The 15726-nt window shown below is 40.0% G+C and overlaps 2 pseudogenes; both read right to left on the bottom strand.

Annotated features, from left to right (window-relative positions):
• Positions 1 to 6256: 6256 nt before the first annotated feature.
• On the bottom strand, positions 6257 to 8099 carry LOC147879769 (uncharacterized; annotated as a pseudogene).
• A 1194-nt stretch (positions 8100 to 9293) lies between these two features.
• Positions 9294 to 10067, bottom strand: LOC147879768 (uncharacterized; annotated as a pseudogene).
• Positions 10068 to 15726: the final 5659 nt, after the last annotated feature.

Here is a 15726-nt window from a genome sequence, read left to right as displayed (position 1 = left end):
GATTTTTTAGCTATAGAGAGTAGAAGCTACTTGTATTCACTCTAGAATCAATAGCCTAAAGGTATTTTGTATTTCCATTATATTAGATGCTATGAACATAATTTGCTCCTATGAGTACATTGAAGGATGATCAGGGGGTCTTGGTTGCTCAACCGCATAAAGTTGTTGATTGTTCTATGCAACATTACATCCAATTACTGGCAATGAACTAAAGACTAAGGATATCCTCACCTGTTTGAATGAAACATTCTATTGATTCAAGAAGTTTAGGTTGGGTAAGGGATTAGAGAAAAGAGAACCACAAGGCACTGGGGGCTTGGTTAGAGTTTGATAAGTCACTCAAACTAGATGTCCTTTTTAAGGAATTATATGAGCATTCTGTCGTTTATAAAAAATCATATGTGAGCATGGTCCTCAAGAATGTTACAACGGCCAACTATTAATATAAGTTTCAATACTTTGGTACCCAAAAGGGTCCAACACAATTAAGATGTATAATTTGAGACCCCTCTTTATCATGAATAATTCCCATAAAATCTTGGCTATCCAAATGAAGGTTTTACTTCTAGACTTTCTTGGATCAAAATAGCATTTTTTTGTTAATGGAGGGAGTATCTTAAGTAACATCCTCAACGTGAAGTTCACTATTAATTTTGCCTTGGAAAAGGTGATAGACATTTGTTTTTAATTGCCAAATCATGATTTTTTGTGTGATGTATACATTATGGTTTTCTTCAATATCAAGGGGAGGGTCACAAGTGGACAAATGAGTGAGGCTTAACTACATACATCCCATGGAATTATTAAAAAAACATGATATTCAAAAGATATCCAAAATAAGAGTCAAACAGGAGCCTCATTAATTTAATAGTAAAGATTAGTCCCTAGGAGTGAAGGCCTCTTAAAACCTTCATAATGTGGCATCAAACTATGCCAAGACCTTTCTTGTAATCATAGTACATATGATTAGTATTACAGGCACCCATGTAGCTCATGGCAAATGATGGTACTATTTAGCTCCATAGGTATGGATTTGTTATGGCTTTGAAAAGCTAGATTTGTGATCTTGCATTCACCCAGCCCACAGTCCATCATGCATTTACATTCCCGAGTCCTGTTGGCCACTCTTTGGCATGTGTAGCAACATGCTAGTTGGAATCCTACTTGCTTTCTTCTATGAGTCGAGTCTGGAATCTCGAGTCTAGGCCATGTATTGTTGGAGCCTAGTCATTTTCTTTTATTATCGAGAGTATTAAAATCTGAATATCAAAATTGAGGTGTGAAATATGAAGCTAGAGGCACTTCATATTTGCCTCAATAATTTTTGTGCACATCACCAAACCTCATGACAAGAGCTGCTATGGGACTCGTGTGATGTAAGCCTTACAAAGGACATGACACATGGTGTACTTAAAATTTTGAACAATCTCACCTCCAATTTAGATATGCTCTCCTCAAAACTCTGAGCTTCTACATTGAATCCAAGGATATCCAATGTAGTGCTGAATGAGGCAATGTTTGCCTACACTTTTTTGTAATGCTTTGAGTCAGCTATCAAATCCATGACTGACAATTCCATCTCTGCTACTTCAACTTGTCTTTAATGTCTGGGTAGTTGTCGACATGTTCTCCTAGCATAGCTTGTCCTTTTTGGCCTTGTTAGTTGCATTAATGGCTGTGTCCACCTTTAGAATTGCCTTGTTGAGGCTCACTTTCATAACATATAACATATTACAATAGTTGAATGGCTTACGCATTATGCGATCATGCATGGTGTGCCATGTCCACGTGAAAATTAGGCAGATGAAGATCCTCGAGCTGATAGAGTGTGGGAAATGGAATGCCCTTCATTGCCCCTTGTTTGATTAACTTAAGAGCACTTCGAATATCTTCAACCACTATTGTGCTTTTAGGGGAGTCAGCAGCAGAAAGATTGTCATGTTTTTGGAATTGATTGATTTCGCACCCTAGCTTGCCTCATTGCTTGACTATGCACACCACACTTTCTACAACGAGACGAAATACTTCGATAAAATAGTTGAACGATGAGAGGTGGAAATGTTAGGTTGTATGAAAGAAGAATGAGAAGGCCAGGATCAATGAACTCTCTCCCTATCTAAGTGCAGTGCAAACACAACTAAGAGCTCATTATGAATCTAGCTCCGAAACTTTGTACACTGATCCACCTAGTGCAAATCTATGGCATACCCAAAAGACTTTGGAATGCTCATGTTCTATTTGAGAACAATTTAAAGAGTAAGCTTCCTTTATGGTGGCATTTCTTGTAGCCCTGCAATGCTCAAATGCTCAAGGGCAAAAGCCCTTGCAAACAACCTTGAATTGATTATTAGGGGGAGCCTCTTGGTAGAACTGATAATGCAAATCTATAGCTTCTTGTAGAAGGTCGAGGTAGTCCTTGACCTTTTTAGGCTCACTGTTGCAAAAAGGGCTCAGCAAATGAACCCATTAACATAATTACCACATAGGGCAAAGGCCTTTGGCAATCCCTACTCAAGCACATCACGCAAGAGCCTCAAAAAGAGCGTTGTGCCAAGACAAGGTAAGATGTGTGAAATGCCAATATACCTGCTTATCCTAGCTATAGAAAGGGTTTTGTCGATAGAGCCATTCCCATAGTCATTAGATAGGGTACATGCATAGAGCTCTCCTTTTGCCCAAAATGACTTGCATTATGCTCAAGAAAGTATGTAGTGCTATTATGTGAGAACACCTTGACAAGATAAGAGATAATAACCACTAGGACATGATAAATTTTGCCTAGCTTGATTACTAAAACGGTTTACATCGTTGAGACTATTTGCATAGTTGCAGAGTCCACCATGAGCAACCTTCACTCTAGTAGAGACACTCTGATTAAGGACACAAGAGAAAACTACCTTAAGAAGTCACAACTTGAAAGGAAGAGCAAAAGACAAAGTAGACGCAACCAAGGAAACTGTCCACTTATGCTTCCATTCAATTCGAAGCAACCAAGGAAAGTATTTCTATTGGGTGCTCGTAATGGCCTTTACTAGACTATTATCCATTCAATTCCTATTTCACATTGAATGCCTCTCTGGTCATGAGCACAAGCTATGACTAGTGGACTAGATGGCCTAATATGGCTTAGAGATTCAAGTCTCTTGATGTAGCACACAATGATAGGATGGGAAGTCTGATAGCATTGGTATATGCATGATTGATGGCTTGGTGATGCAACTTTGGTGAAGGAGAGTAAGTGTAGGAGATTTAGAGTAAATGTAAAGAGAGTATAATAAACTTTTTGGGACCCAAACTCCACGTTTGCAATTTTAAGAACCCCACTTTATGTTTATGTTCTGAGTTATTGGTTTTGGGTTTTGAGTTCTTGGATCCTCGACTCTAAGTTCTGAGTTAAGGGTACACTAAGCCTCTGCTAGCCACATTGCTACTAGCATATTGCTATGTAGACCTTCACCTCTAGACCCTCACAAAGGTGGGGTACCTATTGGGGGAAGAGAGAGAGAGAGAGAGAGAGAGGGGGGGGGGGGGGGGAGGGAGGGAGGGAGGGAGGGAGGGAGATGGAGAGAGAGGGAGAGAGGGAGGGAGAGGGAGGGAGAGATCGAGAGCGAGAGAGATCGAGAGCGAGAGAGAGAGAGAGAGAGAGAGAGAGAGAGAGAGAGAGAGAGAGAGAGAGAGAGAGAGAGAGAGAGAGAGAGAGAAGACTCATAAAGAGTGGAAAGTAAAAGAAAAATGTAGAGTAAAGATAGGTGATGGAGAGTAAATGTAGAGGAAGTGCACATCCCATCAAAGAAGGTTTTTGGCACACCAAGTTTGTGCTGTAAATTCCACATTCTATGCTCTTGGAACCTAGGTTTTTAAAGTTTTGGGTTCCGGGTTCCTAGATCCTTGGTTGTGGGCTCCAAGCTAAGGGTTCATTGGAGCCTCTACCCACCATGTTACTAGCATAATGCTATTAGAATCCTCACCTTAGGATTGGCATGAAGTTGAGGGTCCCTTTGGGTAGCATCAATAGGGGGAGAGAGAGAGAGAGAGAGAGAGACACACACACACACGCAGAGAGAGAGAGAGAGAGAGAGAGAGAGAGAGAGAGAGAGGGAGAGGGAGAGGGAGAGGGAGAGGGAGAGAGAGAGAGAGAGAGAGAGAGAGAGAGAGAGAGAGAGGACTCCTAAAGAGTGGAGAGTAACAGGAAAGTGGGAAGACTAAATGTAGAGGGAGTACACATCCATCAAAGAAGGCTATGTTAATATCATTATCATTCTAATAGATTACACAGGGCACAATGAGGATACGTTATTGAATGCCCATGGTTTACGGTCACTAAGGAGAAGGCCTCATGTGTCCTATTAAGGTCAACTTTGTATTTATTGCCAAAGCTATCCCATTTTATTTCACTATGCACACTAACTCATATTCATTTTGCACATGGGTATAGAGCTATAGACGTCCAGAGAGCCAAAAACTAAAGCTCCATGTCATTAGCTCATTCCATTCTGTTGTGGCGCTATTGTTGAGAAGCTCTACTTGTAAAAAGTCTTGAGATGGCCTTGGGTTCAAGGAGGGATCTCTTTCACTGGAAGACATTGTGGGAAGGGAGATGAGCTAAGTGTGTTAGTATTCTTCTAGATCTATGTGAATCTACAAATGGTCTAGCATCTAATCTTGGTCGAGTGATTGGCAAGCATGTGAGACCCACTAGCATCCACAACAAGAAAAGCTTGACTTGGATACTGAATGTGAACCTCAAATATGAACCTGTTGCCTTTCCAAGACAATGTATGAAGTCAAGGTAGAGAGCATATACATCAAACTTAGTCGTGGAACTTCTCAAGGGTTTGTGTTTCAAGTCTAAATGCTTCACCAAGGTTTAGATATTTGAGCGGTGGATACTATACAACAAGTATATGATGGTGATGTTCTCTTTGGATTAGCTCCTGTGGATAGCGATAATAACATGATGGAAGGGATGCAACCAACAAAAGATACTCATTATTGGGAACCACATGTAATGAAACATACAATATTTATCAGAAGAGCATCTTGCATTGGACATTTCCAATGCCTAAGTAATGAATGCCTTATTTTGTTCATGTTAGAGAGATAAATGAAACCTGATGCGGGTAAGAGTCTTGCATGGGAAATGGGTAATGAAAAGAGTCTTACTTATCTACTTGGACATGCATAGTCATCCATTGGGAAGTGAAACAATTGGGAGAATTGTTCCAAAATCATAAGAATTGTTGCCGATAAAACCCATCAATTCTTGTCAATAAGTGGTTCAAGAAATGTGTAGCATAGTGTCCCACAAACGTGCAACAAAGTGTCATTAAAAGATATTATCATGCAAATATTGTTTTGTACAAATAGTGACGAGACTTCGTACATATTGGAAGAAAAGAAGGATCAACTAGGCAAAGCGGTTCCCCTGGGTTCCCACTAGAGGGCTAATGAAGTCTCCATTTTGAGTGTTGCCGTTGAAGGGGTATGTCTTTTCTCTGAGCATCTTGGTCTGAGCACATTTTTTTGAGCATGGCCTATATTGTGATTTTGTAGACAATTTTATCATAACATCACACACCATTTAGTCATAAAACTACCCCAGGAAGATACTATATACATTTCTACCCCATAAACATGCCGCTAACATCACACACCCTTTAGTCATAAAACTATCCCACAAAGATGCTATATACATTTAATTACATTTCTTTGCAATAGTATTTAGGGCTTATAAGATCCCTTTATTCACAAAACTACTTTTTATGTCTACTTCATTTCAACACCCTCCACCTATATCATCCATCATTCATACTATCAGGATAGATAGTGATTTATCGATGAAATGATTGCAAGTCACATGGTGAAGAATTTAGGGTGCAAATTTGCATGCATCTATGCCGAAACATTTATTAGTTGCATCAAGGAGATACTTTAAGATTCAATTCACCATGATGATCATTTGTACACCTCTCATAGTTTTGACATGCAAACCTTAAGTAAGATATGACATAATTGTCACATCTCTAGCAAATAGAAAAAGTTTTATGAAACCAACATGCTCAAAATTGAATATGTGATATTGAGATTAATATTCATGGGTACTCACATGACGTACTAATAGTTCTTCAATATGATTACTACATCTCTAGCAAATGAAATAGGTGCAAGACACCACAAAAGTTAGCATGTTCAAATCTAGGGCATCACAAGCAAAATGAATTGCTTGAAGGGAAAAACTCATGTCAAATCACTAGACTTAATCTTCTTTACTGATGTCATCCACATAGATATTGCGATGATGCCTTCTCTCTTTGATGGGGGCATTGAATGCAATGTCATTACACATCATCTTAGCCATAGCACCTGCATAAGAAGGCAAAAAGCTAAAATAGATCAATCAATATCAATGCCTCATTGATAATAATATTCTCCAACAAATAGGTTTAAAACGATAAAACAAAAGAGTAACATACTTACTAGTCATCTGGAAGATTAACAACCATTTCCACATCTTCGGAATCATTTAGAGTCCCATAGTTACTTGACACATTTCCCTTTCCTTTCTGTCCATCCAAAAATGGTTGCAATATTGAATAGAAAATGTCAGGATCATTCTCAATAGATAAGCATGCTCTCCCAGAATGCATGCATGCTTTTTGCATAGAACCAGTCCCAGTACCTAAGTCCACCACATGTCCAGAAATTGGACACAACAACTCCAAGAAGTACAACATCATGCATGGAGCCTTCTCCAATGCACCTCTCCATGGAATACTCTCTCCATGTTTTATAGTCTGCTCACTTGTTGGTAAATAATGATGAAACAAACTACTTCCAAAAGCAATGCCCAATTTGGTACCAACCATGGAAGCATTTTCAGGATTACAAACACAAGACATACCAGCCTGATGAAGAAGGCATAAAACCACAACATCCACCTAAAGACAAGAAAAGAATTAAACTTATGCTTAGTACAAGCCATTTCATTATACAAGAGCATCAATTCTTTCAACAGGTCATTGTAAGACAATTGTCTCACCTTATGATCAATACCACCAACTTTGATTGTACAATATGCATCCAAGTATTGCGTGTACTTTCGACATGCAAACTCCAATCTGCTGATCCTAGCATAACGCTCAACCAAATGAAGAACATGAGGGGCACACATAACTAGGATCCAGCCAGAATCTGAAACAACTGTGGCCGCTACTAGCAAGGAGTAGCGTACATGGTCCTCTGTTAATAAATTCCAAGATGGAGATGTGGAATCCTCTACTCCAGGAGCTTCTAGCTATGTAGGTAGATCAAGAATGACAAAATCTGCAGCCCAAGCAACACTCTTACCATTTCTTGTTTTTCTTTCACCTCCAAGACCCACAAAGTATTCCTTCATGTCTATATAGGCTTGTGTGAAGTTTGAGACAGACAATTGCTTCCCAAACTCGACATAATCATAACACCAAACCTTGCAATGTGAAGCATCACATGTGCCACTCCGATTCAAAGTTAGAGAGGCCAATGGAATGTACAAAAAGCGGATAGACCTGTCTTTCCATTTACATCCTTTCAAAATGGGTGTAGACTGTAGTACTTGCACATCTGTATCCACACCACATAGTACCAGGATTTTTTGGTGGCCTACCACCCTTCTTTAGTTCCATACTTGAATCCTTGTCCTTTTTAGTCATCTTCTCTAGTGTTTTTTGAATCTCAATGATTGCATCATCCTCGTGGACTGAATTTGAGCTTGATGAACCCATCTCTCCCTTTTTATGCTGTGTGTACAGCTCTACCTCCTCCTCGATGCAACATCCTTTTTTCATATCGAGCCACCACGGGCAGTTCTTTCTCTCCCACTCAGAGAGCACTTGCTTCCCTTCTTTTTCTATCATGTTTGGAGAGTACATACAGAATTTTAAGTCCTGAATTTTTGTCCATACTCGACATATGGGCAACAATTTTTCAATCTTACCAACAGCTTTTAAGGATTGCAAGAATCTGCATACAATAAGAGTCTTAGTACAAAAGCGAAATACTTAAGGATGGATTTTTAATTGAAAAGGAAAAAACATATATTGCTTACCTAAATACCAATCGTCGAGATGCCCTCGTCATCTCCATTTGTCCTATTGCAGCTGTAGCAACAGTCATTGAATCCTTTAAATCTTCATAAAGTTCAAGTCTGTTCATTGCTTGTATCTCCCCAAAATACTCTCTCAACGTAGGATCTTGAGGAAGCACAAAGCTAGCTTGTTGACTAGCAACCAAGACCTGAGAGAGTAACCTCTCAGATTCACAAAGCAACTGATCCATCCATGCCTCTTTCGCCATCCACTTTATGAATTCTCTATCATCTTTTGGCATCCCATAACTTGTTCTCAAATTTGAATCTGACCCTAAGATTCCGAGGGTTGCTAGTTGTGTCTCCTTGGAGACCTTTGCAATGGAGATGTTATACAATTTTTCCAATGTGACAATGGAGGATTTATCATCAAATGGGAGGCTCCACAAGATATTAAACTAATCTTCACTATTTGTTGGTTTGACAATAGACAGAATCTACATATAAACAATACATGCAATCGTCACACTCAAGTGTATTTTTTGATCATACAATACATGCATATCCCATACCTTGATCATTTTCTAAACAAAGATCATATTTACATCCTTTTTTAACATTCTTTCTCAATCTCAAAAAAATTTGAACACTTTAAAAAATCAACTTTATGTTAAGAATCATTAAATTAACCATACCTTGATCATTTTTCGACCGTACTTGAGATTCACATCCTTTCGAATACTTTTAAGTGCTTTCTTCATATCAGCAACACTCAAATTTGGCTGAAGTTCCTTTAGCTTTGCCTCATAATCTTGCTTGTATAGTGGCTAAAATATATTCCAAAGAAATGAATCAGTACAATGAAGTAGTTAGTTCTAATTCAAAAAGACATCCATGACAAATGGTATGAAACTTATTGCAAATACCATTCTCCCTAGCATCAGAGATGTCAAAGGATACCAAGTGCTTGATCCTTTACTACTTTCATTTGCCCTATGCTTTTCAAGTGTCTTTTTTTCTTCCTCAGAAAAAAGTGATAAGTACTCATTCTCATCACACGAACACATTGTCTTTGTGTTGTACAAATAATCCTTGAGATTTGTTTTAATAATTGCTGTTTCATTAAGGCTGAAAAATAAAAAATATATAGCTTCAAACATATTAAGAATTGTTCACAAAACCCTTAAAAGCTAAAAAAAAAGTAACACGTATGAGCAAGAACTCGCACTTACAGATTGAACCTTTGAAGAGCAGCTATTAGCTTCATTTTTGTTTCTTTCTCTGGAGTAATAAAACTTGCTAAAACTCGAATATGCCATGCCTTTGATGTCTTGAATTTCTCTTCGATTAGAGACATCCATGCAACAGTCCGGTGATTCCCCTCCCACACAAAAAACATCTTTCGAGACAAAAATGACAAATCAGCATCATCAACAATCAGTGCCTCAAATTCTGCATTTACATCCCTCCAACAAGAATCCCATGATTGTTCAATTTCATCTGTCACCTCTTGTGAAACACCATTCGGAAGTGTTGTAGATAAAATAAACATTCCTTTCTGTTGAATATATTTTTCTGCCTCTAGAGCTTGCTTTAGGCTATCCATATCAGTTCGTAGGCCTCTCACTCTTGTGTTTACAACACAATGACATAATGGGATCAAGGGAGCAATCTTTCCAGGATTGATTGCAAGAGATTCAATAACATCCTTCCCCTGACCAATATCAAGTGCAGCAGGAAACTCTTGCTCAAACTCCTCATCCAGTTGTTTATCCTCTTTCTTTCATTTCTTAGAAGATTCCTCCACAATTATAGTAGTGTCTTCAAAGTCTTCCATCTCCTTATCCTCTTCAACTCCAATTTCAACCTCTTTTTGAAACTCTAAATTAGGTGTAGATTCCACTTGCAAACTTCTCTTGCTACTTGTCCTTCCACCTCTCCTACCTCCTCGTTCTCCTCTTCCACCTCTCCCCCACCTCTCAGAAGTTCTTATTTTTACCATCCTGCCAATGTGATACAAATGCATTTAAAAAAAGAAGTCATCGCATGGCATAGAATAGACTTACAAGGTCAATTAAGTCCCAGTGTTACTTCAATAGCATACAAAGAAAGCCCAAGAGGCTTCAAAATAGAAAATACCTGAAGCTTGATCGTGATGCTGCTAATTGAAGCTGCACTTGACGAGATGATGGGGCTTGAAGAGACTGGCTCTGTAGATCCAAAGGTTGATGAGGGGGTACGCTACAAGAATTCAAAGAGAGTACAAGAACACCGAGGAAAAGATGAGTAGTTACATTGCCTTTTAAGAAAGAGATGAAGCACCTGTGACTTGTGAAAATGGCAGGGCGTGTGGCTCGAAACCCGAGAGGGAGGGCTTGGAAGCCTTGGATGCAGAAGGAGTGAACGAGGTAGTCGAGGCCCAGAGGCGACTGGCGAACGTAATGGAAGCTGTGAGTCCAAGGAGCAAGAGCCTCGAAGGCCAAGCGAAACCAACGCTTCTGTAGCAGAAGTTTGTAGGACCGGGCAGCAGCACAACAACGGCAATGGGAGGTACAAGGAGTCTGCAGACTCCGAGGTTTGCAGCGTGGTTAGTGGGCTGCGAGGAGCAGGGGTAGAGGGCCTGCTCTTGAATCAACGAATCATCTGAGACTCAATCTGCCCAATCCTCTGCCGGAGAGCACACTGAGAGGGAGAGCGGAGGAGGAGAGCAGGAGGGAGAGCGGGGGAGGGGAGAGAGGAGAGCGAGAGAGGAGAGCAAGGGAGAGCGGGGAGAGCGGGGAGTGCGGGGAGGGAGAGCAGGGAGAGCGGGAAAAGCGAGAGCGGGGAGAGCGGGGGAGGGAGAGCGGGGAGAGCACGGAGAGCACGGAGAGCGGGGAGAGTGGGGGAGGGAGAGCAGGGAGAGCGGGGAGAGCAGGGGAGGGAGAGTAGGGAGAGCGGGGGAGGGAGGGCAGGGAGAGCGGGGGAGGGAGAGCGGGGAGAGCAGGGAGAGCGGGGGAGGGAGAGCGAGGAGAGCAGGGAGAGCAGGGAGAGCAGAGAGGGAGAACAGGGAGAGCGGGGAGGGAGAGCGGGGAGAGCCTTTAAAAAAGGGCCTTAAAATTTTTTCTTAAGGGCCTTTAAAAAAAAGGCTTAAAGACCCCTTTCGTCGATGAAAGGGGTCTTTTGGCCTGGCCATTTAAAAAAATTTCCTTAAGGGCCCCTTGAAAAAATTTGAAAATGAAAGGGCAAAAGACCCCTTTCGTCGACGAAAGGGGTCTTTTGGCCTTTCATATTCTTAAGGGCCTTGAAAAAAAAGGCCAAAAGACCCCTTTCGTCGACGAAAGGGGTCTTTTGGCCTGGCCATTTAAAAAAATTTCCTTAAGGGCCCCTTGAAAAAATTTGAAAATGAAAGGGCAAAAGACCCCTTTCGTCGACGAAAGGGGTCTTTTGGCCTTTCATTTTCTTAAGGGCCTTTAAAAAAAAGGCCAAAAGACCCGACGAAAGGGGTCTTTTGGCCTTTTATTTTCTCAAGGGCTTAAGAAAATTGGAGGGAGGGGCCTTTAATTTTCTTAAGCCCTTAAGAAAATAATAAAGGCTAAAAGACCCCTTTCGTCGACGAAAGGGGTCTCGACGAAAGGGGTCTTTTGGACTTTTTTTTAAAGGCCCTTAAGAAAATGAAAGGCCAAAAGACCCCTTTCGTCGACGAAAGGGGTCTTTTGCCCTTTCATTTGAAAAAAATATAAAAGGCTAAAAGACCCCTTTCGTCGACGAAAGGGGTCTTTTGGCCTTTTTTTTAAAGGCCCTTAAGAAAATGAAAGGCCAAAAGACCCCTTTCGTCGACGAAAGGGGTCTTTTGGCCTTTCATTTTCTTAAGGGCCTTTTAAAAAAAGGCCAAAAGACCCCTTTCGTCGACGAAAGGGGTCTTTTAGCCTTTTATTTTCTTAAGGGCTTAAGAAAATTAAAGGCCCCGCCCTCCAATTTTCTTAAGCCCTTGAGAAATCGACGAAAGGGGTCTTTTGGCCTTTCATTTTCTTAAGGGCCTTTAAAAAAAAGGCCAAAAGACCCCTTTCGTCGACGAAAGGGGTCTTTTAGCCTTTTATTTTCTTAAGGGCTTAAGAAAATTAAAGGCCCCTCCCTCCAATTTTCTTAAGCCCTTGAGAAAATAAAAGGCCAAAAGACCCCTTTCGTCGACGAAAGGGGTCTTTTGGCCTTTTATTTTCTTAAGCCCTCAAGAAAATGAAAGGCCCTTAACAAAATGAAAGGCCAAAAGACCCCTTTCGTTGATGCAAGGGGTCTTTTGGCCTTTCATTTTCTTAAGGGCTCTCATGAAAATGAATGGCCCTTAAGCCCTTAAGAAAATTAAAGGCCAATAGACCCCTTTCGTCGATGAAAGGGGTCTATTGGCCTTTAATTTTCTTAAGTGCTCTCATTACAATTAAAGTTCACATTGATATTTGTAGAAATAATCATCCCTCTTCCATGATAAAGAACACCTTTTCTGGCAAGGGACCACCACATGGCCTCGATCGACCCAAGTACTTAACGCTGGCACTCGTTTTTATTATTTCAAATCATTACAATCAATGCGTTTATTTTATTCACCATGAGGGGATGACATACTGGCTATAGAAATGCTAACAAAATATGATGTTAATAGGAACCATGACTTATAATGATTATCATACGAATTCGATTGCTAATGAGTGATCATTTAATTAAACATCATTACTGTGTGAGGTTGATAATTTTTCATAATTGTGAGGTTTATAATTTTACTGTGCGAGGTCGACATACAATTAAATATCTTTTTGATTAATTTTCAATTAATGATAGAGGCCAATAGACCCCTTTTGGACAAAATAATTTTTATTTATTGTTAATGGAAGATAGAGGCAATTAGACCCCTTTTGGAGAAAATAATTAAATATAGAGGCCAATAGACCCCTTTCGTCAACGAAAGATAGAGGCCCATAGATGATGGTTCATGAAAGATAGAGGCCCATAGACCCCTTTCGTCGACGAAAGGGGTCTATTGGCCTCTACCTTTCATGAATAAATGATGAAAAATAGAGTCCAATAGACCCCTTTCATCGACAAAACAGTCTTTTGACGAAAGGGGTCTATGGGCCTCTATCTTTCATAAATAATTGATGAAAGATAGAGTCCAATAGACCCCTTTCATCGATAAAATAGTCTTTTGGCATATTTTTAACATCATAATTTATATTCAAAAGGTTAGAGATGTGCTGACCAACCATTTCTTGTTCACCACAATTATAATTTATATCTATCTATCAACTTTAAAATACTTATATCAAATTGTCGGAATGAATATGTAGCAATAATGCAATGTCATTGCTAGCGAGAATGGCTTGCAATAACTCCCATACGTGTCAAAGAAAGGCTGGGGATTAATAAGTCTAAGAGTCCATGGTATTATAGTATTGTTGTTAACAAATGATGGCTAAAATTTACATCATGGTTCACTACTATTGTCACACTTGTGCCGTCTTTCACAAGACCAATCTTACAAAGTTGTGAGTATAAACAATGGGTAGTGTGTGCAAAGCATTTGTAACTTTTCTTGCGGCAGACTCTTGTTTTAAATGAGTTCTTGAAACGAACACTCTGCTCTTGATCTCGCCCTTTGGACTTCATCTCATTGAGTTGCACAGCTCAACCATTCCGTTCTTATGGAATCTGTCACAATTCAGAATGAGGATAGATCTTTGCATATGTTTGTTCGCACTTCTGTAGGTAGAGGAGTGTTGTCAAAGATGGTGCTTGCTAGCCATTTTCGATTCACACTTGGATCCATATCTGTCCATCAACACTTTGGTGATAATGGGTCTGATTTGACAATGCAGCTGCAATACGAAGTCCATGACGATGGATACAAAATGTTTCACCTTGATGCACAGTTTGGTGATATTTTCACCGTGAAGGGAGAAAGATTCAAGCTTGATGACAATGAAATTCAAAAGACTCAAGTGCACGAAAACAAAAAGGATTTCTACTCTATTTGCAACAAAAATGATGAGGCAAGGAAACATGATTCAGCTAGCAACATTGAGAATGACAAACAACATAGTGTCATTGAGATTATTATGCAACTACCTATAAAGAACAGATTGCGTGAGGCCTATGAGAAGGTTGAAATGCACGTCACTGTGGATGAGTTGCCTTCTACTTATGATGGTGATGTTTTCTTTGAGCTACCAGCTACTTCAATGAAACATCGCACAAAAGGTACAGAGTCAACATTTGATGGTCATGTTTGGAGTGATCCTATTACAACAAATATAGTATTTCCTGGTGTGGTTCGTAGAAAGGAATGTGGAGGTCACCTCCGTTATATAAATGCAACTTGTGGTTATAAAAAAAGAATTGGGATAGAGAATGAGACACAATGGGATGGGAGATTGATTAGAGTGGCCCCAGCAAATGTGTCAATTGAATCATATGGCTCCTTATCATGTATACATTGTGGTCGTCCACCAATTTGCTTGGAGAGATGTTACTGTGAAATGTTACTCTACATGCCAGAATGTAGAGATTGTGTGAATCTTACTCGTGCAGTCATACACCATGGCCATCATAATCATCCCGTTGGAGATGGTTTGACTAGAAGAACAAAGGATGCCATTAAAATTAAAGTTTTTGAAATGGTGAGGGCTGGTGGTGCTGTATGCCCTAAAGGGATACAAAATATAATTGTCCAAGACATTATTCTGGAAACTTTATTGTCTAAAAAAGTGCAAGATGGGATTAAGATGTCGGATGTTGAGCTACAAGATTTGCTAAAACAATGTGAACCTTTGCTTGACAAAAGAAGGTAATTACCATAATATTTGTTATTGCATTGGTTTATTAAATTATGTTATTGATAATGAATATTGACCAACTTTATGTCTGTGTATAGATTATCAAGATGGATCGAGGAGGGTCGACGTGACTCTCGACCTGTGTCAGATGGGCTAGATGGAATTTTATACTTGAAAAGACATTGTAGATATAATTATTTCCAAAGTGTAGTGTTTCCTGGACAATTGCAACATAGTTCATTCAGCAGGTGTCATGTATTTAAAATGTCAACCCAAGGTTCTGGTCCAGGGGTTGATTTGGTAAATAAAATGAGACCTGGAGGAGAATTGGGTCATTGTTGGGTGTTGTTTGACTTTGTGAAGCGAATGAAAGATTGGACTACCATGGCTTGCCATGTGTATAATCCTTTTATCCAAGAGTTGCAAACAATTGCAACTTGTGACTTCAAGGTGGAAGATACTGACGCACAAATTCTATTTTGGGATACTCTCAACAAAGTAATGGTTTCAGAAGGGTTTGACAATGCTGAATTCAAACGGTTCATGGCAGATGAGGCCCAAGCCAACTGGAGAGCTGTACGTGCCACTTTCAATGGTGGCCCTGACAATATAATGGAAGGGAAAGAGCATTCTTGCCTTTTCCATTGGGAGCAAAGTCTTTATTCCCATGCAAAGGCATGTATAAAAGTTGTCAGCCAAGAGGAATTTAAAATCCGATGTAGATGTTGGAAGGATGCCTCTACAGAGCAAGCTGTAGAAGTCGAAATGAGAAGCCTAAGGGCATGGTGGAATGCAGGCCATGCAAGTGATTCAGACTTGCCACGGCTTGAAACTTGGTTTGCATGGTGGCATGCTAGGATT

Source organism: Dipteris shenzhenensis, chromosome 33, assembly GCF_047967505.1.
Source record: "Dipteris shenzhenensis isolate YYH24624 ecotype China chromosome 33, Dip_SZ_1.0, whole genome shotgun sequence".
NCBI classification, from domain to species: Eukaryota; Viridiplantae; Streptophyta; class Polypodiopsida; order Gleicheniales; family Dipteridaceae; genus Dipteris; species Dipteris shenzhenensis.
This window is presented reverse-complemented; position numbering and strand designations above follow the sequence as displayed.